Source organism: Marmota marmota, unplaced genomic scaffold (genome assembly GCF_001458135.2).
Source record: "Marmota marmota marmota unplaced genomic scaffold, marMar, whole genome shotgun sequence".
In the NCBI taxonomy this organism is placed as follows: domain Eukaryota; kingdom Metazoa; phylum Chordata; class Mammalia; order Rodentia; family Sciuridae; genus Marmota; species Marmota marmota.
Window position 1 is genome coordinate 21,569,765 of NW_026000037.1, and position 23,999 is coordinate 21,593,763.

General features: G+C 42.7%; 1 long non-coding RNA gene across 2 annotated transcripts in view; it reads right to left on the reverse strand.

The window, feature by feature from the left end:
• Positions 1-8,898: 8,898 nt before the first annotated feature.
• Positions 8,899-23,999, reverse strand: part of LOC107136786 — a 60,440-nt gene continuing 45,339 nt past the window's right edge. The window contains exons 6-7 of one of the 2 annotated variants that reach the window (XR_007350869.1): positions 10,352-10,556; positions 8,899-9,048 (exon numbers count right to left, since the gene is read on the reverse strand). This is a non-coding gene — a long non-coding RNA (uncharacterized LOC107136786). Of the gene's footprint in view, positions 9,049-10,342; positions 10,557-23,999 lie in introns of both variants that reach the window. The other variant, XR_001502766.2, reaches the window with a different exon arrangement.

A 23,999-nucleotide genomic window follows, 5' to 3' on the forward strand; every position in this document is an offset into this window, starting at 1 on the left:
TGGGGGGAGAGAAAGGGAGAGAGAAGGGAAACTATGGAAATGGAAGGAGACCCTCATTGTTACACAAAATTACATATAAGAGTCTGTGAGGGGAAAGGGGAAAAAAATAAAACAAGGGAGAGAATTAAACAACAGCAGATGGGGTAGAGAGGGAAGATGAGAGGGAAGGGGAGGGGGGATAGTAGGGGATAGGAAAGGTAGCAGAATACAACAGTCACTAATATGGTATTATGTAAAAATGTGGATGTGTAACCGATGTGATTCTGCAACTTGTATTTGGGGTAAAAAATGGGAGTTCATAACCCACTTGAATCAAATGTATGGAAGATGATATGTCATGAGCTGTGTAATGTTTTGAACAACCAATAAAAAAAAAGGCTCTAATGAATATCTTCAGGGAGATAAGAGAAAAATACACTCATCAAACAAGAGCAGGATGCTACTTAAAAGAGGAAAACTCAGCAAACAAATAAATGGGCTTTTGACGATAGCAGAAGTGAAAATTTTTAATAGAAATGTTGGGGGCAGGGAGAGTTAAGAAAATCTCCAAGAGATTAGAGACTGGACAAGTATTATAGAATAAGAAAGAAAGAATAAAATTAGTGGACATCCAATCTATAAGTAAGAGGAATTCCAGAAAGTTGGAAAAGAAACAGAAAATGAAATTAGTTAGGAAACTTTCCCTAAAATGAAGTTCATAAATTGCAACATGAAAGGGCCCTCACATAATACCAATACAACAAATTCCAATCCATTATCTGTGAAGGAAAAAAGCTAAAAACCACCAAATCTAAAACATACCTTGCATACAAAGTATCATAAATCAAATCACATTGAGCTTCTTAACAAACAGCAATGCTTGAAGGGCTGCCTTCGAAATTCTGAAAGGAAATTGTTGCAATCCTAGAACTCTGTATTCAGCCAAACCATCATGTCTCTGGGGAACAAAATCATTTTTAGATCTGTAATTTTCAAACAAACATAAATTTAGTGGACCCTTTTTTGAGAAAGTACTGGAGGATGCTTTCTGGATAAAACACTAGAAATGGAAAAAAAAAAAAGAAAGAAAACAAAGAATTTTTTTAAATGATCCAAAATAGTAGATAGGCAATTAAGATTCCAAAATAAATGATGCAGTAGGTACAGAAGACAACCAGTCAGATCAGAGCAGAGTGACTGCGAGACTGGCACATTGACAGCTATCATCACCAAGATTCCCACCACCACCTTTCACCTCCAAAGCACTGGATCTACTCAGGCCCAGATTGTGGGTTTGCCAATTTTGTCCACCTGCTGATGATGCTCTGCACTCTCCATCTCAGCCCCCACAAGGATGCTCTGCTTTGACTAGTGCCCAGAGCTGGAACCATCCTGAAGTTTTCACTCCTAACATAAAGCACTAGGAAGATAAAAATTGTTTCCAAACTCCCCTAAAATGTGCAAACCAGCACTACCAAGACGTTAGTGCATTCAATTATTACAAAAGATAGCTTCTTTCCTTCTGTACATTCACCCCACGGTTAAAAATTAGAATTTCCACAAATTGAGTTTAATGATCTAATTGGTTTTTATTAGCGACTCGTGAATCAGGTGGCGTCCATCTACGAAACAGAAGGGCACTCTGCTGAGCAGAGCTGATAGGCTTTATAGGCAGAAAAAAAAAGCTGAAGAAAGCAAAAAAAAAAAAACTGCCAAAAGTGGACTGGTCATTTCAAAGTTACTTTCTTTGTAAGGGTGAAAGCAGAGGAAATTTTCTTATCAGACTAGCTCCGGGTGACAGGGCCCCTTTTAACTGGTCGCCAGGAATCTCCTGCATTTTTTCGGAAAACTATAAAATTGGCTCAAAAGCTTGGTTTGGTGACATAGCACCTGGCATGAATGACTGCATTCAGATTTTGTCTGGATGGTCAGGCTTAGGGCAGGAGCTTCATCTAAACAATGGCCTCCTATGTGTATATTTTAATACCACCTTTCCTACTTTGGGAGGTTGTTTCTCCAGGCCACCAGGATCAGGTACCAAGAAAGCCAGAGACACTTAACCAAACACCCATCCAGACTCTGCACTCCCAGTTCAGAAGGGCCCAGCTAAACTCTTACATGGGGTTCTGTCCCTTCCCTCATTGGTATCAGGGAAAGATGGAAATGGCAGTTATGTTGATCACAACCAGCTGCTAGAAGAGGTCAATGGGGCCCAGGAAGTCAGCAGCAGAAGCTGACCACCTTAGCATCAAGCACTGGAGAGAATCAATTAGACTCATTCAAAGTGTGGGATTTTTATGGTCCCTCACTCCACTCCCACTTTCTTGGTTTGCTCTCAAAAACCTGGCTGAGATAAGGATGTGGCGGGTAGGCTGGCTCTGATGCCTGCTTGTTTCTCAGGCTGAGTCGTCCACAGAGGGCTCATTCTCTAGGCGAGCACAGTACTGCTATTCTGTAGCTCTGCAGCCCAGCTCCCACTCCAGCCTGGTCCCTGCACAAGAAACCCTCAACCCACCAGCCCCATCACCAGGCCTCCCACAATAGCCCAGGCTTTGAGGCTCTTGCATTTCCAATCTTTGGGCGGTCTCACCTTATCTGAACTCCCCCTGGACCTAAGCATTCTCTATCCATCATTCCTAGGGCCTTTCCACCATGCCCCCAGCTTCCAGGAACTCATCAGCTCTGGAAATCCAGGCAGGCAGCAGAGCCTGGGGACAAACTTTAGCTTGTCCAACTCCAAAGCCCATGCTCATTCCAGACACTGACAGAAGACTTAGGAAAAATACTAGAAACAGTTGCTACAATATAATTCAGCAAGAAGAAAATACAGTCAGCCCTCCCTATCTACAGATTCACAGATTTAAGCAACACAAATTCAAAACACAGACGGAAAAATTCAGGAAAAAAAAAATTGCAACTGTACTGAAATATGCACAAATTGGGTCTTGTTTACACGATGATGAAACCACCAAACGACATATTCCTCAGAGTATCGTCCATTGGTAAGCACAACTTGCCTGTACTATGCTAATTTATATAAAACACTTGAGTATCTGCAGATTTTGATATTCACAGGGATCCTATAACCAACCCTCCACAGATACAGACACCAAGGGAGAACTATATACAGACACAAAGCAAGGATTAAACTACTTGATCTAATCAAGACCTAACTGGAGGCCTATAAGGATTAAGGGAGGGACTAGAAGTGGGTGGGTTGATAAATTCATAAACCACCTATGCTCCAACTTGAGTTGGCTGGTGTATCAGTCAGCTTTCTGTCACTAAAGTTAGATATCTGAGGCAACTAACTTATAAAGAGAGAGGGTCCTTTTGGCTCACAGTTCTGGAGTTCCAATCCAAGATCAAGTGCCCTCATTGCTTGGGGCCTCCAAGGAGAGGGAGGGACTTCATGATACAAACTGCTCAGCTCATGAATCAGAAAACAGAGAAGAAGGAAGAGATGAGGATCCTATACCCTCCACTCCTTAGAGGGCACAACCCCAGTGCCTCAGGATTTCCCAATAAATCCTGCCTCCTACAAGTTCCACCACCTCTCCATGGGGCCAGCCTGGGGACCAAGCCTTTAATGCATGGGCTTTGGGGGGAGGACACTCTCCATATTCAAGCCACAGCAGGTGGAAGGAGGAATTGTGTGAGCGGGCCAGCAGGCAGCAGGAGGGCACTCAGGGCATGGGTAAAGCATATTATCACTTCCATCCCCACCTGAGCGCTGACAATGTTTTCCCTTTCACCCATGTCTTCACAGTGAGGTTGTTAACACCAGGTATTGGCAGGGAAAAAGACCCAGGGTCCTGAGCAAGGGCTCTGTTTGCATGTCTATTGCCAAGAATCACCACCTGTGTCTTCCCTCTAGCGCTCACCCTTGGTTAGCATAATTGGGAGCCAATCACAGTTAAGCTTAATTTGCACCAGATGTGATTGGGCTACTCCTCAGGGGCTTCCTTGCACCCAAGGCCTCAGGAGATTGACCTCTGCTGCTCAGTCCTTGCCAACAACCCTGAGCCCCATCCGCCTTGAGTATCACGGAAGCCCTCCAGACACAGACACAAACATGGTGTCACTCCTCCCCTGGGACCTTCAGTGGTAGGAAAGACCTGTGAAAACAAATTGTGCTGCAATTTGAGCGAGGACAACAGAAGTCCCATATCCACCAAGTCTAAGTCCCATGAAGACCTAGGCAGAGGGGCAAGGTTGGGAAAAGAATGAAGAATGTGTATTTTCCAAGGCAGCTGCTAACTCAAAGATCAGCTTTCATCTAATGAATTATCAAAAAATAAAAAAGACAATAAGCCTACTTACGTTTAATTTTGTTTAAATACATGGTCTGGCGTAAGATTTAATGATCCCATTTTCTGAAGAGTATTTAAAATTATAATTTTCATTAAAAGAATGTTTGTTGAGGTCCAATAAATCTATTGCATATGTGGGGAATTTTTTTTTTAATTTTACACATTAAATCTCCCTTTTGTAGCTCAAAACACTGGCAATAATTGTCTGATGGCAGCTTTAGGGTACTGTAATGGGGACAGGACATCAAGTCCGTAGTAAGGCATTTTACAGTTAACAACATTGCCTATAGTTAGAAAAACTGATCAAGAGAAAAGAATGTTTGTTATTCCCATAATTGAAAAGAACAAGGCACATTTCATCTTCATTTAAGGGGAATGATTCTGTTAGGATATTTATGTGAAGCGGTCATCATTCTTTTTTATTATTCTCTCAGAGCAGCTTACAGGATCTCAAATTAAAGTTGAGAAGCCAAGTGAAAACTCAAAGATGAATGCTTGCTCTATCACTGAGGGCTATGGTTTATTCTGCTTCGACTACATTCCATTTTGAGTTTCTTTGACTCTTGCTCCCATTGCTTCTTCCCAACCCAATTCCCTGGTAATTATTTTGTGTTGTTGTTTACCACTTGTTCTTGCTTTCAGGAATGTGTGTTAGTCAGCTATTGCTGCATAACAAAACCCAGTCATTTAAAACAACAACAGTACTCATTGATCACCACTCAGATGTCTGCTGATTAATTGAGAGAGTCAGTGAATCTAAGATGGATTTGGCTAAACTGAGGGTCTGGTTGGGTTTGACTTTTCCCTGAGAGTTAGATTCAAGTCTCTTTCAGGAAGGGAGAGCAGCTTCTCCATGGAAAGATGAAGTTAAATGAAGATGTCAGGAAGGCAAATCCAAGACCACCAGTACATTTTAGGCCTGTACTCATCTTTGCTCTGCCAGTATCCCTTTGGTCAGCACAAGTCACATAACCAAGGTTAGCAAACATCCCTGGAGTTGAAAAATAAACTGTCTCTAGTAAGAGAAGAAAGGGAGTGAATTTTTCCTGAATAAATAATCGAAGCCAACACAATTTATCCATCACTTGCTTTGCAAGTTCCTGATCCCAAGGAGCTTGTTAAATGCTTGCATGACTTTCCCAAGATACCCCAGAAGTCTCACCCAGTCACAGCATCAGGTTTCAGATCTCATGACTACCTCATGTTCACATCTCCTCTTTATCAGAGACCAAGGACTACAGCTGGTCCTGAAAAATTATAAATAGTATGGAGAAAACATTGCCATCAGAAACTGTCATTTGATTAGGGAATTGGTCTGTTCATCTACCCATCTTTTCACCTACCTATCTATCTCCATGAATCTTTGGTCCACCTTGGGGAAGGTCCTTCCTTTTCTATTATCCTCCATGAATCAAATGGATGAGAGCATAGGATAATCTGCCCTTTTAGAGCCCCTGACAGTTTTCCTTACCTCTTCCTGCCTGAAGCAAATTGGGAAGTCAGGGGTCTTCCCATCCTAAACTGTCTCCATCTCTTTCAGGCCAGGCTAGCAACAAAAATGCTATCAGAGTCTTTCAAACAAGATTTTCCACGTTCTTGATTCCAGTTACTTCCATATGCCAACCATGATATCTTTTTTTTTTCCCTGAGGCATGCCTTGCTCTGCAGACTTAATTCTGTATACTTTGGAAGAATCAGGCTTCTTCTGTGAGACCTCTCTCTCCACCTTCAGCATGTAGGTAGAACTTTTGTCCAGCTGAGGAGCTCTAAAAAGTGGTAAGTGTTTTCAGAAGTTTGGCAAAGCTGTGTCTTACTTTGAGAAGCTTTTACTGACCTGGATTGGTGAAAATTGAAAAATAGTTTTCCTTTGTAACACTAAGAATTTCTGGACTTTCCATAGTCCTTTTGATTCTGTTGCCAAGCTAGAACATTCTTTCCTGAGCTTCTCCCTTCCTTTGGCAGCTTGTCAAATGTAGCCCAATATACAAAGGTAAGTATTGAGGCGTCCCTGGCATGGCAGTTACACTGTGAGGCAAGCAGGTCATTTTGGAACGCAGAAGGGAGTAGTACAAATACCCAGAACGGGGGGGGGGGGGTGTCTCCAAAAAGCTGACATCAAGGTAGATTCTTCAAAAATGAGCAGGAATCAATCTGCTAGGGAAAACAGGGAAGGCACAGCACAATAGCACAAAAGGATGGCAGCTGGGACATTCAGAGACACTGTCACATGTTTAAATCAACACCATCAATGCTCACTGAGGGTTGGACCAGGCTTATACTAGACCAGGATGGAGAAGTCAGCCCTGATCCCAAGGAGCTTGCCAGCTAATCCAAAAGGAAGAGTGACCAAGAGATCATTCTTATGGAGGTCAGTGCTCTGAGAGGGAGGCAAGAGATCTGGGGGAACCCAGGTAAGGGGCTTTTCCCCAGAGGCCATACTCTCATGTCAGTCTTGCAAGAAAAGTAGTAGAAATGGATCAAGCAGAAGAGGCAGGAAAGGTACTGGACAGCAGGACCTGCACAAACAAATGCTCAAAAGTTGTCCCTGCCTGGCATCTGTGGAGAGGTCAGTGTGTGCATGTGTGTGAATGTGTATGTCTCTGTGTATATGCCAGTGTAAATGTGTGCCCATGAATGTATGTGAATGTGTGTGTCCTTGTATTTGTGCATGTATGTGCAAGTATACATGTGTGTGTGTGCAAATATGTGTGTCTCTATGTCTGCACGTGAATTTGAGAGTGCTTTTAGTGTGGGTGGGTGTGAATGTGTGTGAGTGCACTCCCACATGAGGTATGCATTTCTGTGCCTGCATGTGTGAATGTGTGTGTGTCTGTGTGAGTGCATGTGCAACTATGAGTGTACATGCATGTGCATGCCTTTGTGCTTTGTGTATCTTGGGCAGAGAGGGTACTAACTGCAATGAGCCCAGAAAGGTGGGCAAGGCAAGGCTAAGGAGGGAATCTGTGCCTTGGAGATTGAACCCAATCCAGGAGGCAATGGCACTGCATTTGGGACTTTGTTAAGAGAAAGCATGTCCTGCTCACACTCACAACACAGCAGGAGGGCGGGGCCAATGGAAGGGTCCATGGGCATACGCAGATAACTGCCCCAGCATTCTAAGGGCTGGTGCAGCAGCATGTGACCAGTCATGCAGATGGCCTCAGCCTGAACAGAGAACAGCTGTTCTCTGTTGCCCATTGCCCCTCAGTGCTCTGTGTACTAACCACTTCACTAATCACACTGCAGGGAGGGCACCAAATCCCTCTGGTTAAACAAAGAAGAAAGAAAGGTAGTGGCCCTTCAACATTTGTTCTGGAAGAATAACCCAGAGGTGGGCATCATTGGAGCACCCTGCAAGACACCCATTACCTCTAGAGTCTAGAGTCTCAGCCTCCAATTTCCATGGCACCAGCATCCATGTTCAGGATGCCCCATCCTCCTTTTTTGTCTGCTCTAGCCTCCCAGAGCACAGCCAGGACTGGAATGCTGGATGTTCAAGAAGACGTTTGCTAAATTCTGAGAGAGGCCAGGGGAGGATGAAAAGAGCAAGATGTGGCACAGCAGTCTGCCTCAAGAGCACCCACCTGGACTCCTGGTGATGGAGCCAACCTCTAAGTGATCAGCCCTTCTCATCCAGGCTGGTCTGACCCCTGCAACCCTGCAGGACAACCTTCCTCTCCTGAGTGGGTAGAATTTCCTGGGACCCTGGCTGGAGTCCCACAATCCACTTTCCTGCAAGAAAAAACAATGGCCCATCATCACTAGGATTCCCCCCTGCCAGAGGCAGTGATGGGGAAGACGGGGTAATGGATATAAGAAACCACTTCCTGTAGTGTGTTGTGGGCATTTCAGAAAGAGATGAAAGATGGCAGCTGTGCTTCACCAACTTCCGGGTGCTACTGGAAGAGTACACAGGGACTGCAGGCTGGTAGCACCAAACCCTTGCATGCAGCTGGAAGGATGTAAGGACCTCAGCAAGGTTTTCCTGAAAAACCCCTCAGAACTAGTCACCAACTGAGCTCCATCACCTCCAGGCAAGTCATTCAAGTTCCCTGAAAACCATTTACTCCTTCAAACAATCACAATGGTATCACTCAGCTCTCTGCTGTTGTCAGGAATAGATGCCATGCTCTGAATGTTTCTAACAGAGGGACTGGCACACAGTGGGTTGTCTCTTGTACCAACTCCATCATCATCGGGTCAGGAAACAATTTCCAGTAGGTCATAGGATCCACCCATGGTCACCCAGCTATATGGTAAGGATGGGATTTGAAGGCAAGTATGTCTTCCATCAAAGCCAGTCTTCCTTTCCATCTCTGAAAGGGAGCTTAAGTGCAATAGGCAAGACCTACCAATTGTTCATGCCATCTGCCCCCCAAGGAAAGAGAGAGTCATCAAATGGCAGTGTCCGAGAATCCAAGCACCATGTAGAGGACTTTCCTAAGAGGCCACCCTAACTCCACGGATTGTCGTGAAGATTGATTGAGATGGCATAGAGAAGTGCCCAGCACAGGGTGGAAGGTCAATAAATGATAATGATTATCGTGTTTACATGTTTGCGTGTTGCCCCTTTACTCATGTATTCATTTTCTGTGATGCAGAAAATTTAGTGGCTTGAACCAATGCAAATAAACCGTCCTCCATTTCTGTGGTTCAGGAGTTCAAGGATGGCTCACTGGGTCCTCAGCTCAGAGCTGCACTCAAGGTGTTGTCCCACACTGTGATTTCATCTCGCCCTCAGGTCCTCTTCCAAACCCTGGCAGGATTCAGAATATAACAGAGTTCCTTACTGCTTTAGGAGTGAGGTCACCCGGATCCTGAGGCCATTTTTCGTTCCCTGACATGTGGACCTCTCCACAACACAGCAGTTTGCTTCTTTAAAGGCAAAGTAGCCACGGACTTCCAACTCTGGCCTCCATACCTTCTTTTAAAGGACCCACCTGACTAGGTCAAGCCCATGGGGAACCATTCTACTTCAGATTACATTTTTAAAATCACCTTCATCCTTAAAAACCTAATCAAGGGTGAGCAGTCATATTTTCAGGCCTCAGACACAATTAACAGGAGGGGATGTACAAGGGCACGATCCATTGAGGATTATCTCAAACTCTATCAGCCCTCCTCTTTTTATTCAAATAGAACACCAAGACTGCTAAAGGAACAAAACTTTAATGGTGTGCATTGGTCAGGGTCCCTGAAATCAACTTCTTCTTGGGGCATCCCAAGCCAATAGCATTTTATGCCCAGAAATGTCTTTGGATGCCAGACTTACCCTGAAACATGAAGCTGACCAATAAAAATTAACCGTTCTGAAATTAGGCAAAATGGCACATTTGTAATACATATAACAATACTGGTTGGCTCCTAGCTCTGCCTTCTAGATATTGGTGATGAGTTCCTCAGGCTGAGTTGGTTCAGCTCCTGAAGGCCTGGCCACTAATTTTAGGAGTCAGGATGTCCCCCACCCCCCACTTGGCCTGAGGGATAGCGCACCCAGTGGTCTCCAGGTTTCATCCATCCAAGAGGAAAGCAGATTTTCAGGTCCAGAAATATTCTGGAGACTTCTCACATCTGAGCCCATGAACAGCTGCCCCCTGACTGAGCTGCCCCAGCCTCCACCACCGCCTACCTCCAAGTTCTCTTCCACCCTGGAATGTGACCTCATTAGCACCTATTACATTGAGGAGCCTTCTGACAAGTGGAACAGAATTAACGTTTAGCTTTAGTGTGGGGAAAAAAAGAAAATCATTAGTGCTAAAAAGTTTTAATGAGGCAGAACAGACATGTTATATCCACTCCTGGTCATCCTCAGAAATATAACTGATTAATATTCATAAATATATATATATATATATATATTCCCTTTCCTACATCATCTTGCACACACTTCACAGGGCAAAGTGCTTAGGTTTAGACATCTCTGGCCAAGCATCAGGCCAAATAGAATTATGAATTATGAAGTTCCTATGACTGCATACCCTCACCAGCCCCATCAGTGCCCCATGATAGCCCCACTGAGAATTATGATCTCACTTTTTTAGATGCATTACCAGGCTTACAGAGACTAAGGAAGTTCGCCAGGGTATCACCACTGGATTCCAACGCAGGTGTGTCTCAGCTCGGCTCCCTGACACTTGCTGTGAAGAAACATAGCTTCCTGCCCAGTTTGGTTCTGTTTCAGTGGAGTTTTGAAATGGCCAATTTCATGAGAAAGGATCCATGAGTCAGGTTGTAGATGTGCTTGGATACAGCCTGGGCTGGTGCCTGAAATGCAGGCAAGCATCACACGTTAATGTAAGGAAAGAGAGAAGGGGGTTTGCTCAAGCAGGGAAAGAAAGGAAGGCACAGATTTCCAAACTCTCCGTGCTCCTACAGGGTCAGAATGCAACCACTCACAGAGACTTGGATCCCTAGGTCTGCATGCTACCCTGATGGCTGCATGTCTGCCAGTGTCTATGTGTCACTCCTCCCCGGTTCAGCATCGGTCCCTCTTTATCCTTCCTAATGCACCCAGAGCTTCTTTAGGTATCCGTCCTTCCCGACACCCAGCTCCTGAGCTGTGCCCTGTTTCCTTAGTCAGCAGTTCAGAGGTGGACATGTGAGCTAATAATCATGTTTAACCCGAGGGCATCTGAGGATTCATGCCTGGAGTGCTGGAACAGCAATGCTATCTCTCCCCTAGGATGTTTGGACTAGTGGTGTGATACCTGAAGCCATTTTTGCTACCACGAGATCACAAGGAACAGGAATAGAGAGGTCAGGAGGAAGCAGACCCTGATGAACTAGAGGCCTTCCCCAACTGCAGACTCTCCCCAGAGAAGGACTACAAATTCTCTTAATTTTCAAGCCTCTTTCCTTTAGCTTGGGCTTCCATTTTCTTATATCCAATAGCACCTTACAAACCTCTGCCCTTGACCAGCAGCATCAGTACACCCAGACTTGATTAGGGAAACTCTCAATTAAAAGATCCTGAAATCAGAAAACTGGCATTTATGAGCATTATGACTTGTTAGAGTCTGTAAACAAGTCAAAATAACACCTGGCATTTTGCCAGGGGAATGTTAGAGTTCGTAAACAAGTCTGGATGGTACCTGGCAAAATGCCAGAGGGAGTGGTTTAAGAAGTAACAAAAGCGAGCCATTAAGTGTGGAGATTCCTTATTGGTTGACTGATGTATCTAGTTTATGCTAATTAGATAAGCTGTGTGGAATGTATAAATACTGCTCCTGTCCTGCAATAAACGGCTCCTACTCCTGCTGTATCAACGTACACAAATTATTCGTCACCCCCCGGTTATTTTGCCCAGCCAGCCGGGCTTCGGCAATGACTTGTAGCCCAAGTCACTGCTTGGGATTTCCTAGAACGCAAGGACAGGTGTATATTTAGCCTCCTGAGACAGTCTGCACACTTCAGGCAGCTACCACTATGAGAATAGTGACTGTCACTCCCTCAGGTCAAAGGTGTCTTCCCTATGTTACTCTTAACCAGTGGGCTCCAGGCTCTTTCTGCTGGGGGGGTCCTCTCAGAGCCAGTGGGGACCCAGGCTCTTAGCTACCCTATTGCAGAAGCTGAAAGGTGGCTAAGACTCATGGTGCAACTGACCAGATGTCCCCTGCTGCCTAGTAAATAAAGTTGTCACCTTCCTCATACACTGATTTCCTCGAGGGGCCACACCACACTGACCTCTTCATCCTGTAGTAGGATCTTTCTCTTCTCTCTGCTCGGTACTGGCAAGAGCTAAGAACCACAATCCTGAAAAGGCCAGAATGAGTCATTTCTCTCCATCAGCTGTCCTTAAACTTTGTACCCATCAAAATCACCTGGGAACCTTGTAAAAACAAATTGTTGTGTCAAGCTCCCAGTTTTGATTTTCACCTGAGCTCTGAGAATTTGAATTTCCCACAAGCTTCTGGGCAGCAAACCTGGGGCTGATCATTTGGGGAACACACTTGGAGAAACATAGTCCTAAAGAAATCAAAAGCAGGGCTGAGGTTGTGGCTCAGTGGTAGAGTGCTTGCCTAGCATGTGTAAGGCACTGAGTTTGATTCTCAGCACTGCATATAAATAAAAACTAAAGGTCCATTGACAACTAAAAGTCTAGGCATCCACCTTCTACATAATTTCTGATTTACATATAAACATTTAATGTGAAGTTTTTTAACTATATAAAAAGCAAAGATATGAATGAAGGCATGTATATGCTCAATTCTGAAGAATTCATTAACATATTTCTACAGTTATCCCAGATAAGAGAGCCCCAAAACAAAGTTTTGACCCATGGGGATGGGACCTTAATGTCAAAAAAACATTTTTAACTATTCCCATCCATCCACTCTTGTTGGTCCTTTACAGATTTGCCAGCACTTATACCAACCATCCTCACATGACTATAGGCCAGCAGGGCCATCTCCATGAGGCCCTTCTGAAATTCTGACCACTCTGGTCACCCAGAGTAGCAGGGATCCTTACCCCTACCATTACATAGTCCCAGAATTTAAAAACAGAACATTTTCCCTCTCCTTCCTCGCTTAAAAAATTCAAGAAAGCCTTTTGAAAAGATTCAAAATGGCACTAAACACCTGTGAGAAATTGAATATTGAGAGTTAACACAACAACTGTCCTGTTTTGTGCTACGTGGGGCTCCACACTCCAAAATCGTCTTTCTCTGCTTAAAATGAGCCTGTGAATTGTGGGAACCTAGTCAGGTGACATCAACACTGTCTCAAAAAATGTTTCCTTTCTGAAAGGAAAGCTTGGGAGCTGTCGCTGGGGGGAAATACAATGTACGTGAAGGAAGAGACTCTAGACTTATCCACACTCCACACTACGTTAGACCATGAGCATCACAGGTGAGAAGAGAGAGGACAGGGGCTCTGATGTGTTTTGTGTGTCAAGCTGGCTGATCAGGAAGAACCTGTGTTTTAATCAAACACTAATCTGGGTGTTGTTATGGAGGCATTTTGTAAATGAGGTGAACATCTCATTTACAAAATCAGCTACATAAAGGAGATTACCTCTGTAATGTGAGTGGGTTGCATCCAATCAGTTGATGACCTTAAAAGTAAAACTGAGACTTCCTGAAGAAGAAATTCTCCTTCCAGACTACCTTAGTGTATGGTCCAACATCCTACCCTGTGGATTTTGGATTTTCCAGCCCCCACAATCAACAGATCAATCCAGTGACCATGTACAGATGTTCCTCCACTTACGATGGGGTTAAATAATGGTGACCCCATCATAAGATGAAAATATTGTAAGTCAAAAATGTATTTAAAACATCTAACTACCGAAAATCACTGTGAATACCAGGTACAGTGATTACTCCTGCAGCTATCCTGTAGTTTTCCTCCTCAAGAGAATATGACAGGTGCTCCTAAGAGAAATCCCAGGTATGCGTCAAGGAGAATAGTGAAGATTGCCAGTCACAGAGAAAGGTCCAGATTTTCTAGTGGATTACCTCTCTGCACACATTCTCTAGTGGATTACCTCTCCAAGGTGGCTTACCCCATGGCTCCATTTCCCATTTGCTTAAACAAATCCACATTCTCTGAGTTATGGGCCCAGGTGTCCCCCCAAATTCATATGTTTAAATCCTAAACCAGTTCCTCAGAATGAGATAGGATTTAGAGCTAGGGCCTTTAAAGAGGGTTTGATGCCTCCTTGGACTGACTCCTAAATCTCCAGATCTTGGCAGCATGGAGACCCCTAAGCTCTACAGCCACCACGTCCAAGAATATTCCTAACCCCTGCCAGTCAATCACATAGCCCAATGGAATTATCCATTTTTTTTTAAATTAAATTGGGCAAACCAGTCCTGTGAGACACGTGGAAGAACTCTGCTGAGGATATGGAGGAAGAATCCAGACCTTCATGGGGGTTCCTCTGGGCTAAGGTGGCACTTACTGCTCCAGCAGAGAAGCTTTCATGTGATGCCTCAGGATACTGAGCTCAAGTTCTCTCCAGGCCTTTGCCTGTGGTGGTCTCTGGCTGGGATGCTTTCCCTATCCTCTCTGCCATAATCCAAGTCCTCTCTGACCTTTAGAGATTGGCTTGGCTCCCAGTGTCTCCAGAAGACCTCCCAGATCCCACAATTCCTCACTGATCTCCTGACTTTCTAGGGCCATCTGGAAGTTGGTTGGTATCCAGGCCAGTGTGTCCTCTGTTTCAAGAAAGCACATCTTTTCACTCTAGCTGGCCTCGTCCGTGGGTCCCTGCGGCTCATAGCCCAATGACTTCCTCCATCTATACTCAACCTCTCTGTTGGTCTTGTCCCCAAGACTCTCCCACCTGACTTCCCTATTCCCATTCTGTAATATTTATTGTGCTTACCCCTCATCTGATCCACCTTCAGAGGGGAATTGTCTCAACTCTCCACCTTGAGTGTCCAAGCTCCTGAATGTGACACAGATGTGTCATACTCTTTCGTATCCCCAGTAACTCCTAAAATAAGATTTTGCCATTTTGCCTATAACTGACTGACGTGAGGCTCATTTTTTTCCAGATGAGTGTCTGTCATGTCATCTCTACTGTGCACAATAATATCTATCACCAGACAGGGCACGTTGAGGGTGAGAAAAGGAAAGAAGAGTGATTTATTAGGCATTGAAATAGCATCATTGATGCCTGCCCAGCTGCTATGACAGTGTTCATGACTCAGAGCTACTCTATCCCTCAGAAAATTACCCTCCTGGAGGAAATTAGATATCCCTCCCTAGGGGCAACCTGTAGACTGACTGATACAGAGATGCCAAATGTCAGCCTCTCCCTTTGAGATGGGACCTCTCTGTTGTGCCTTCACATCCCAAGGTCCTCTGGGGTCAAGAGAGGCTGAACAGCAGCTGAAGCACATCTTCATTTAGCTTCTCTTGGCCACATCCTCCTTCCCTGACTGTCTTACCAGTGTCTCCTCACAGTGCTCCCTCAGTAAGTCACTTACACACCAGTCCATTGGTTGTGCTACGAGATAGACCTCAGCCAAGCTTCTGCTATTCAGGATTCCTACCATTCCCTTTAAAAACATTTGTTTATTATTCCTCTTCATCATTTCATCTTTCATCAGAAAAATCAGGGCTGAGAGCCATGCCATCAGTAGTGCAGCCAGTTTAACCTGCATTTCTGTACTCAAGCTGTCAATCAAGGATAAGGGGAATTGAGTCTATTTTAAGAAATCAAGTCTCAAGAAGTTTTTCTCTCATGTACCTTTTGGGAAAAAAAATATTTCTTGAGGGTATATTGCAGAAATATATGCAATTCATGGATCAACAATTCATAAGATAAAAAGTAATGAGCTAACCAAGAAAAGCAAGGGAAAGAAATCCCAAGATGATTGTTGTGTAGCAGGTATGGAAGGCAGTCAGTTCTAATTAGGCCACTCAATAAAAGTTGTGATTAAAAAGTCAGATGATCTAAGAAGTCATTTGCTTTCAACAAGAAAATAAAGAGAACATAGGCTTGGGTTTCAATGTACCCACTGAATCAGAAGAATAGATCTTGTGATCCAAAGGCAGGAAATTGGAAGAGTCCCCTGCTTAGAGCCAGGACATTGCAAGGGCTATGCCTTCAATAAATGGGAAAGTGGTGAATGTAAAGAACCTACTCACTGATCAAGTAGGTAAGATAAAGCTCTTCTCTCCTTGGTTTCTGGAGGCAGATATTGGAGGAATTCTCTTAAGAGATATTACAATCCTAGTTCTTTGTCTCACATAGGATCATTATTCACATTTACACCACCTGCCTGGCACAGGAATCCCTGAGCCAATAAATCAACCTAAAAATTGGTCCAAGATCAGAGATGCCCAGAAGGAAATAATACAAAGTACTCAGTTATCTTCATGTGAGTTCTATGGTAGAGGGATGGAGGAAGAAACTCTGAAACTGAAGTCACATCAAAAGTTTTACATAGGCATAAGGAAGCAACTCATGATGAGAAAGAATTAGCAGAATGGGAAAAAATCTTTGTTAGCTACTCTTCTGACAGAGAATTAATATCTAGAATATATAAAGAATTCAAAAACACTTAACACCAAAAAGAAAAGAACCAATTAATAAATGGCAAACAAATATATGAAAAAAAATGTTCAACATCATTAGCAATTAGGGAAATTCAAATCAAAACTACATGGAAATTTCATCTCACACCACTCAGAATGGCAGCCATCAAGAATACAAACAATAAATTCTGCAGAGGGTATGGAGAAAAAGAAACACTTTTATTATCTTGGTAGAATGGTAAATTAGTGCGACCACTATAGAAAGCAATATGGCCATTCCTCAAAATACCACATGACCCAGCTATACCATGCCTCAGTATTTATCTTAAAGAATTAAAGTCATCATACTATAGTGATATATGCATATCCATGTTTATAGCAGCACAATTCACAATAGCCAAACCATGAAAATAGCCTAGGTGGCCATCAATGAATGAATGGATAAGGAAAATGTAGTATATATACACAATGAAGTGCTTTTTTAGCCATTCAGAAAAATGAAATTACATCATTTACAGGAAAATGGATGGAACTTGAGACGATTGTGTTAAGCGGTGGGCGGGGAGTGTCATATGTTTTCTCTCACATACGGAAGCTAGAGAGGAAAAAAGAAAAGGAAGGAAGGGGTAAATCTCCTAAAAACCAAAGAGACATCAGTAGAGGAAAGGAACAAAAGGGTGGGAGGAGGAGAGGAAGGGGAAAAGGGCTGGGGAGTGATATTGGCCAAATTATATTGATATATTATGTGCATGTATAAATATATAACAAATCCCATCAACATGTACAATTATAATGTACCAATAAAAAATGTGGAAAGAGAAATAAAAGACTGCATTTTTAAAAAAAGAATTAACAGACACAATCAACTGGCATGCCCAAGAACTGGAGAAACTATAAAAATCAGAAATTTAAAGTAAAATAATTATGCTTAAAAGGACTAAGAGATAAAAGCAGGACTGCAAATTACAAGAGAGAATGGGATGATTTGAATCTATTAAAACTTCTAGAAATTGAACTTAATGTCACTAAAATTAAAAACTCACGAATGGAATTAAACAGCATATTAGAGCCAACTCAGAAAAGAACTGGCTAACCAGGAAACAGGGCCCAAGAAATTAGCTAGAAATCAGCACAGAGAGAAAATGGGAGGAAAATATAAAGGAGAAATTAGATCCTAGAGAAGCAAACAAAAAGGTCCAATATATATAAAATGTATGTAATTTGTCAGAAAGATAGGTCACTTGTCTTCCTAAATGTACCAACAACATAGCCGCAAAATATTCAAGTAAGTTTTCTTTTAATGAGCATAATTAAAAGAAAAATCCAGAGATTCACTATTTATAGAAGAAAATTGTAAGACCACTCTTTGTGTGTGTGTGTGTGTGTGTGTGTGTGTGTGTTTGGTGCTGGGGATTGAACCCAGAGCCTTGTGCATGCAAGGCAAGCACTCTACCCATTGAGCTATATCCCCAACCCCTTAAGACCACCCTCCCAGGAATAAATAAATCAAGAAAACAAAATTTATAAAGATAGAAAAAGATGTTGAAAAATCTTTGAAGATTTGAAAAGTCACAATGGACAAGCTTTATCTATAGACATATGGAACCCAGCATCCAACAATCAGGAAATATACTTCCAAAAGTGATTGAACTTAAAAAAGAAAATTGTACAAGTTAATATGCAATGGAATAAAATGAGAAACCACCAACAAGAAGGTAACCCCAAAAAACTTCTTTGCTAATTAAATATATATATATATATACTTGGAGGAGGTAGGTCACTGGGGATGTGGATTTGGGGGGTTATATTTTATCCCTGGTAAGCAGAGCCCTCTCTGCATACTGGTTAATACTTTCCTCTGTACAAAGAAAAATAGAGTGAAAATGAGAACATGACCCGCAAATATATGAAAAAGTGCTTAACTCTTCTAGTAATGAGGGAATGAAAATTAAAACAATAGATTATTTCACATCTTTCAGATTGATCCACCCAAAAAATAAGAGTTAAAGTATAATAACACATAAAAACATGTAAAAATGGAAACAAATATTGATATTAATAGAGTAAAAATGGGAACTTTTGCTGCTATTGATACAACTCCATTGGAGAACAATTAAGCAGCATGCAGTAAAGCTAAAATGCGTAGAATGTAGGCTGCAGGAATTCCTTCATATAAAGATATTACTCCTAAGTATGTCTCACACATGTGCACAAGGAGACACGCAAAAATGCTCATTAACCACATTGCTTGAAATAGTAAAAAGTGAAAAGAACACCCATCAGTGTGAGAAAGACTAAATAAAACCTGCATAACCTTCATTTATGCATAGGCATTTACCTAAACAGACATGGGAAAATGACAAAAAGTTGTAAGAGCCAGGTTGTTCATTGTGACATGACTATAACATTATAGCTATATTATTATTATTGCCACATGTTATGGTTTAGATATGTGGTGTCCCCCAAAGAGTGGGTATGGGACAATACAAGGATGTTCAGAGGTGATATGATTAGATTATGAGAAGTGCTACCTGATCAGAGGATTAATCCACTGTGGATTAACTGGGTGATAACTGTAGGCAGACAGGGTAGGTCTCCTCCTGGCTGGAGGAGGTAGGTCACTGGGGGTTGGATTTAGGGGGTTATATTTTGTCCCTGATAAGCAGAGCCCTCTCTGCTTCCTGGTTGCTACGCGCCCCCCCACCCCCGCAAGCTGTTCTTTTTCTATCTCATGATCCTCTGCTTCACCCTGGGCCCAAAGCTATGGAGTTGGCTGACAATGTATTGAACTTCTAAAACCATGAGCCAAAATGAACTTTTCCTCCTCTACATTGTCCTGGTCAGGTTTTTTTTTGGTTTTTTTGTTTTTTTTTTTTTTTTGATCACAGCAATACAAAAGCTAACTAAAACACCACAGAAAAAAAAGATTAGCTGAAATACCCGACAGTAAACAGTTACATATTGACACAACTCTAGATGAAATACCATGAAGTAAATAAAAGGATGACATAGATTTGTCAATATTATGAATAATAACTTGAATAATCATTAATACATGTTGGACTATACATATTTTTATTTTCTATAATGGCCATGTATTATGCATAAGAGGAGTCAGTAGAGTTCTTAAAAGTCAAGACAGAGTCAGCTCATGGCAATGGGGAAATGAAGGTGGAGGGCAAGAGATAGTTCCCAACAGCATAACCCCAAGTACCCACTCCCTTCAACCTGGTTCCACATCCTACAGTTTCCACCATATCCCAATAGTCTGCTCAGAATATGAATTCATCAAATATGGATCCCTAAATAGATTAATCCATGGTTAATCCATGGAGGAGGTCAGAGCCTTCAATATACAATCACTTACCAAAGGCCCCCACCTCTGATCATTAGAGACCAAGACTTCAACACATGAGCCTTTGGGGGACATTCCAAATTTCAACCATAGCACTGTCATAAATGTGCTCAATAATTGTTTTTATTTTTGTATTTTCAACTCAAAATTGATTGCAAATATTGTTGTCCTCTTTGTGTAAACTCCCAATCATAATTGCACAAATGGTGCATTGTTTACACAAGACAGTCAGTTAATACACTAGAAAAGAAAAAAGGAATAAATGATTGGCCAAGCCCTCTCAGCCTTGGAGGCTGCTCTGATCAGGCTCTGAGCTCATACCTGTTGCTGGCTGAGGGCCCTCCAGCCTCAACATGAGACAAACTTGACACACCTAGCCCTACACCCAAGCTTCCCACAGGCCTGACATCTAGACCCCCGACTACAGATCAGCCCTGGCTGCACTTCCCAGGATCAGCCTTTGGGCAAGAAAGGACTCTACATCCACCTCACCTTGGTCTGCCCTTGACTCAAGACCCTCATACTTAAAACAGGGCCCGACCACATCTTGTCCTGCTCACTCTTTCATCTCCCTGTCCCACTGCCCAGCCATCCTCAGGGTCTCACATCTTACTTGTGGGCTTTTGTCAAGAATTATTATTATTATTTATTGGGTACCTGCCACCTGATGACCCAGGACTGAATTTTTCACACTTACACATTACACCAGTCCAATTCTCCTCCTCACAAGAAACTGTGCAGAGTAATTTAAATGTTAAAAAAAAAAAAATCTGTGTTCCACATCAATCCCAAACTCAATTTCCTAAAATGTACCTGGCCCATTAATACAACTAACCTAACACAGGATGTAAAATGCTAGAAACATTGCCCACTAAACAATCAGTATTACTATTAACAAATGATACCTTTTTATCCGTAACAGAACTTCACAGTGCCAACACAGCCTGGTATACTCTTTCCCTCTGTTGATTCTTGGAAATCTCCAAAAGTATATCTACCAACAGTCTGTAAGAGTTCTGTTTTAGTGCTATTATTTATTTTTTGTGGTGTTTTTTTTTTATAATAGCCATTCTGACGGGAGTGAAATGGTATATCATTGTAGTTTTGCACTGAATCCCATTAGTAGGTACACTTAAGACAGGTTAATCAAAATTTTAAAAATGAAAATTAAAAAATTTAAAATACATGCCAATAAAGTACTAATTGTGTTAGACCTATAATTCAAAATGTTTTCCTTATATGGCTTTGATATGCTTAAGATATAATTTACATAGATGAGAACAAATTTTAAGGTTTTATATAATATATAGTCATATAAGTTCCCCTTATAGCAAAATATAGAACATTGTTAAAATCTCAGTGAGCCCCCTTAGGCCCTTTCCAGTCAATACCCACTCTTACCCCTAGAGGAAACCTGATATGGATTGAATTGCATCTACCCAAAATCATATATTGATGTCCTAACTCCATTGTGGCCATATTTGGACATAGAGCTTTATGGAATTGACTGATTAAGGTTAAATGAAGTCATAAGGATGGGGTCCTAAGCCAAGATGATTAGTTCCCTTCTATGAAGAGAGAAAGATCTTCCCATGTGCAAAAACCTAGGAAAAGCCCTTGGGACACATGGATATTTAAGCCACTCAGCATTTTGTTACAGCCACTCCAGCTGGCTCATATGAAGGCTCCATCTGATATCACTCCCATAGGCCAGTTTCCCTGTGTGACCCTCACTGCCCATGCAGTGACTCAGTGCTCACTGAGGAGGTGGAGGGACCAGCAGAGTCGTGATATTTCATGAAACATCATCTCTTCCCTGTTGGTCTAGGGCCCATGACCCTTGCAGATAATCACTTGGAGCCCAGTGGAGAAGCCAGATGGAGCCTCCGCCTCCCACCTTCCATCTGTTCTAGCAGAAGCCTGAGGGGGAGGGCCCTCCAGCTTTCTTATGGATAGGCTTGTAGGTATTGCTTTATTTTTAGACAATTTTGCAGTTTGTTTCTCCTGTGGCCAGTCCTGTCAGTACTAGCGTGGTGTGTGGGAAGAGGGCAGCTATAATAAATCCTTAATTAGTGGCTAAATCCATCCCAGAAACATGATAGGGTTTATCTGGCCAGGAAACAGGATTCTAGGTGCACACACGAGAGATTTGTTATTTTTAACATGAAGTTAAGAGAGGAAGCTCTCAAGGTAAGAATCAAAAGAAAGCCAAACTCATTTATTTTCTTCCTATTTAATTTTATAACAACAGAGGTATGGTGAGCTCAGGGAGAACCACTTGAAAGGGAAAGAAATGAACTATAAAATGCTTGATAAAATGATTTTACGGGGTTCTTCCATTCCACTGAATGCTGAGGGTCAGCAGAACAGAGCCCGTCCCACAGCGTAAGGAGCCCCAGGTTTGCGCTCCACAGGAGAGGTGTGTGATCTTAGGTGTGGGAGCTCAGGGGTCCCTCCTTTCTAGCAGGAGGAATTAAGCTTCGCTGACTTCATTCACTAATGTTCATTGAGTCCCATCTTATGTCTGGCCCCTTGTTGAACTCTGGGGACACAGTGACAAACTTCTCATATGCCCTTCCCTTCTGGACCCCCAGGAGAGGTTGCCAATGACCCACAAAGTTATCAGTGCTGTGCAAAGCCATGCAACAGATTGGAGAAGGGGGACTATCAGGGTACAAGGGGCAATAAACCCCAAACCAGAAATCAGGGAAGGACACGCAGGTGTGATCCCTGAGCTGAGTTTGTAAAGGTGAATAGAAGCCATCCAGGTTGGAGTAAAAGGAAAACCAAGCAGAGAGGGAAGACAGGTAAACAGGTGGAGAAGTGGATGCTTGAGGTGGTGTGAAAGATGAGAGCCAGGTCATGGGAACCCATATATATGGCAGACTAAGGCACTCAAATTTGTTGCAGTGCAAAACAATGCAAGAACAGCTTGAGGAAGAAGTGTCTGATTTGCACTTAGACAAATGATGGACAGGTGCACAAGAAGGAAGAGTAGACAATGATATCCTGGTTTCTGTCATTACCAAGAATGAGAGTACGAGTCAAAGGGCAGGAGGGGTAGGGTGAAGCAGGGGGAGATGAGGAGTGCAGTTCAGGACACATAGACATTGCGGATTCCGCAAGACATCTTGGACACAACTAGATGTCTTATTATCAAGTTTAGGAGAGAGCTCTGGGCTGCAAATACAGAGCTGACTGTCATGAGCATGAAGTATACAAATTGCCTCTCAGCACAACTTTCAGACATCTACAGTCCCACCGTTGGGTTTCCTCCCCATCCTCCATTATCCAAGAACACCAGTGACTCTCTCAGACCAAAAAGAAGGCAGTCTACTTCATAGACAACGCATCAAGATCTCCGAGTAGCTGCTTATGGGACTACTGTGCCTTGGCCAGATACAACTCCAGGCCTGAGCTGGCATGGAAGTAGCATCAGAACCAGCCATGTGTGGCCAGGTCAGCATAGTACTCTGAAAGAGTACTGGCAGTGCCTTCCTTCCAGCCACTCTCAGACTCAGTGACCCCTGTTGCCATCTCCCTCTAAGCTTCACTATGTCAGAGCCAACTAGCCATCTGCCACCTATGAAATCAAGAGCAACATCCCTCCCAGCAGCCCATTCCACAAAATGTGTCCATTCCTCACCTTCCTCAAAAGAATTCAATTGTTTTACAGCTTATTATTAGATTTATTTCTCAAATAAACTAATAAATCCTACAGTAGAAAGTCACATAATTTAAATTTTTGAAAGTACAAAAGGGAAGATAAAGAAAAAAAGAAACCTTTCATCCTACCCTTGTCTTCCAGGGTTCTTGTGTTTCACCCCCTGGCAGCCAGTGGTGTGGGCTTTGTGCAGAGCCCCAGGTTCATTTCTGGCTGTGTGCACACATGCTTGCACATATTCTTGCACAAATGGCATGGGCTACACACGCTGGTCTGTATCTTGATATTTTTTGCATATGATATGTTTTGCAGAACATTTCGAATTAGTGCCTAGTGTGCATTCTCGTTCTTTTTGGAGATCTGCATTACTATCATAAATTCTGTAACCTCTTCTCTATTGGAAAACTTTAGCTGTCTGCACTTTATTTTGCTGTTACCAACAATACTGTTCAGATGTCATCCCACACGTGTGCACAAAAAATCTCCAGGATCACACTCTACAGTGAAAAGGCTGATCACGTGTTACCATCACTCAAAAGTCACCCAAGAAATGGACCAGCAGGGTTTTTTTTATTTTTCTTATAGAAGAAAGAAATAAAATAGAAGTGAAGGGCCATGAGGAAAGGAGTGACCAGATGTCCTCCCTTCAAATGGCCAGAGTCAAGATGGCACTTGTGTTCTGATTTTTCAAAGTAACG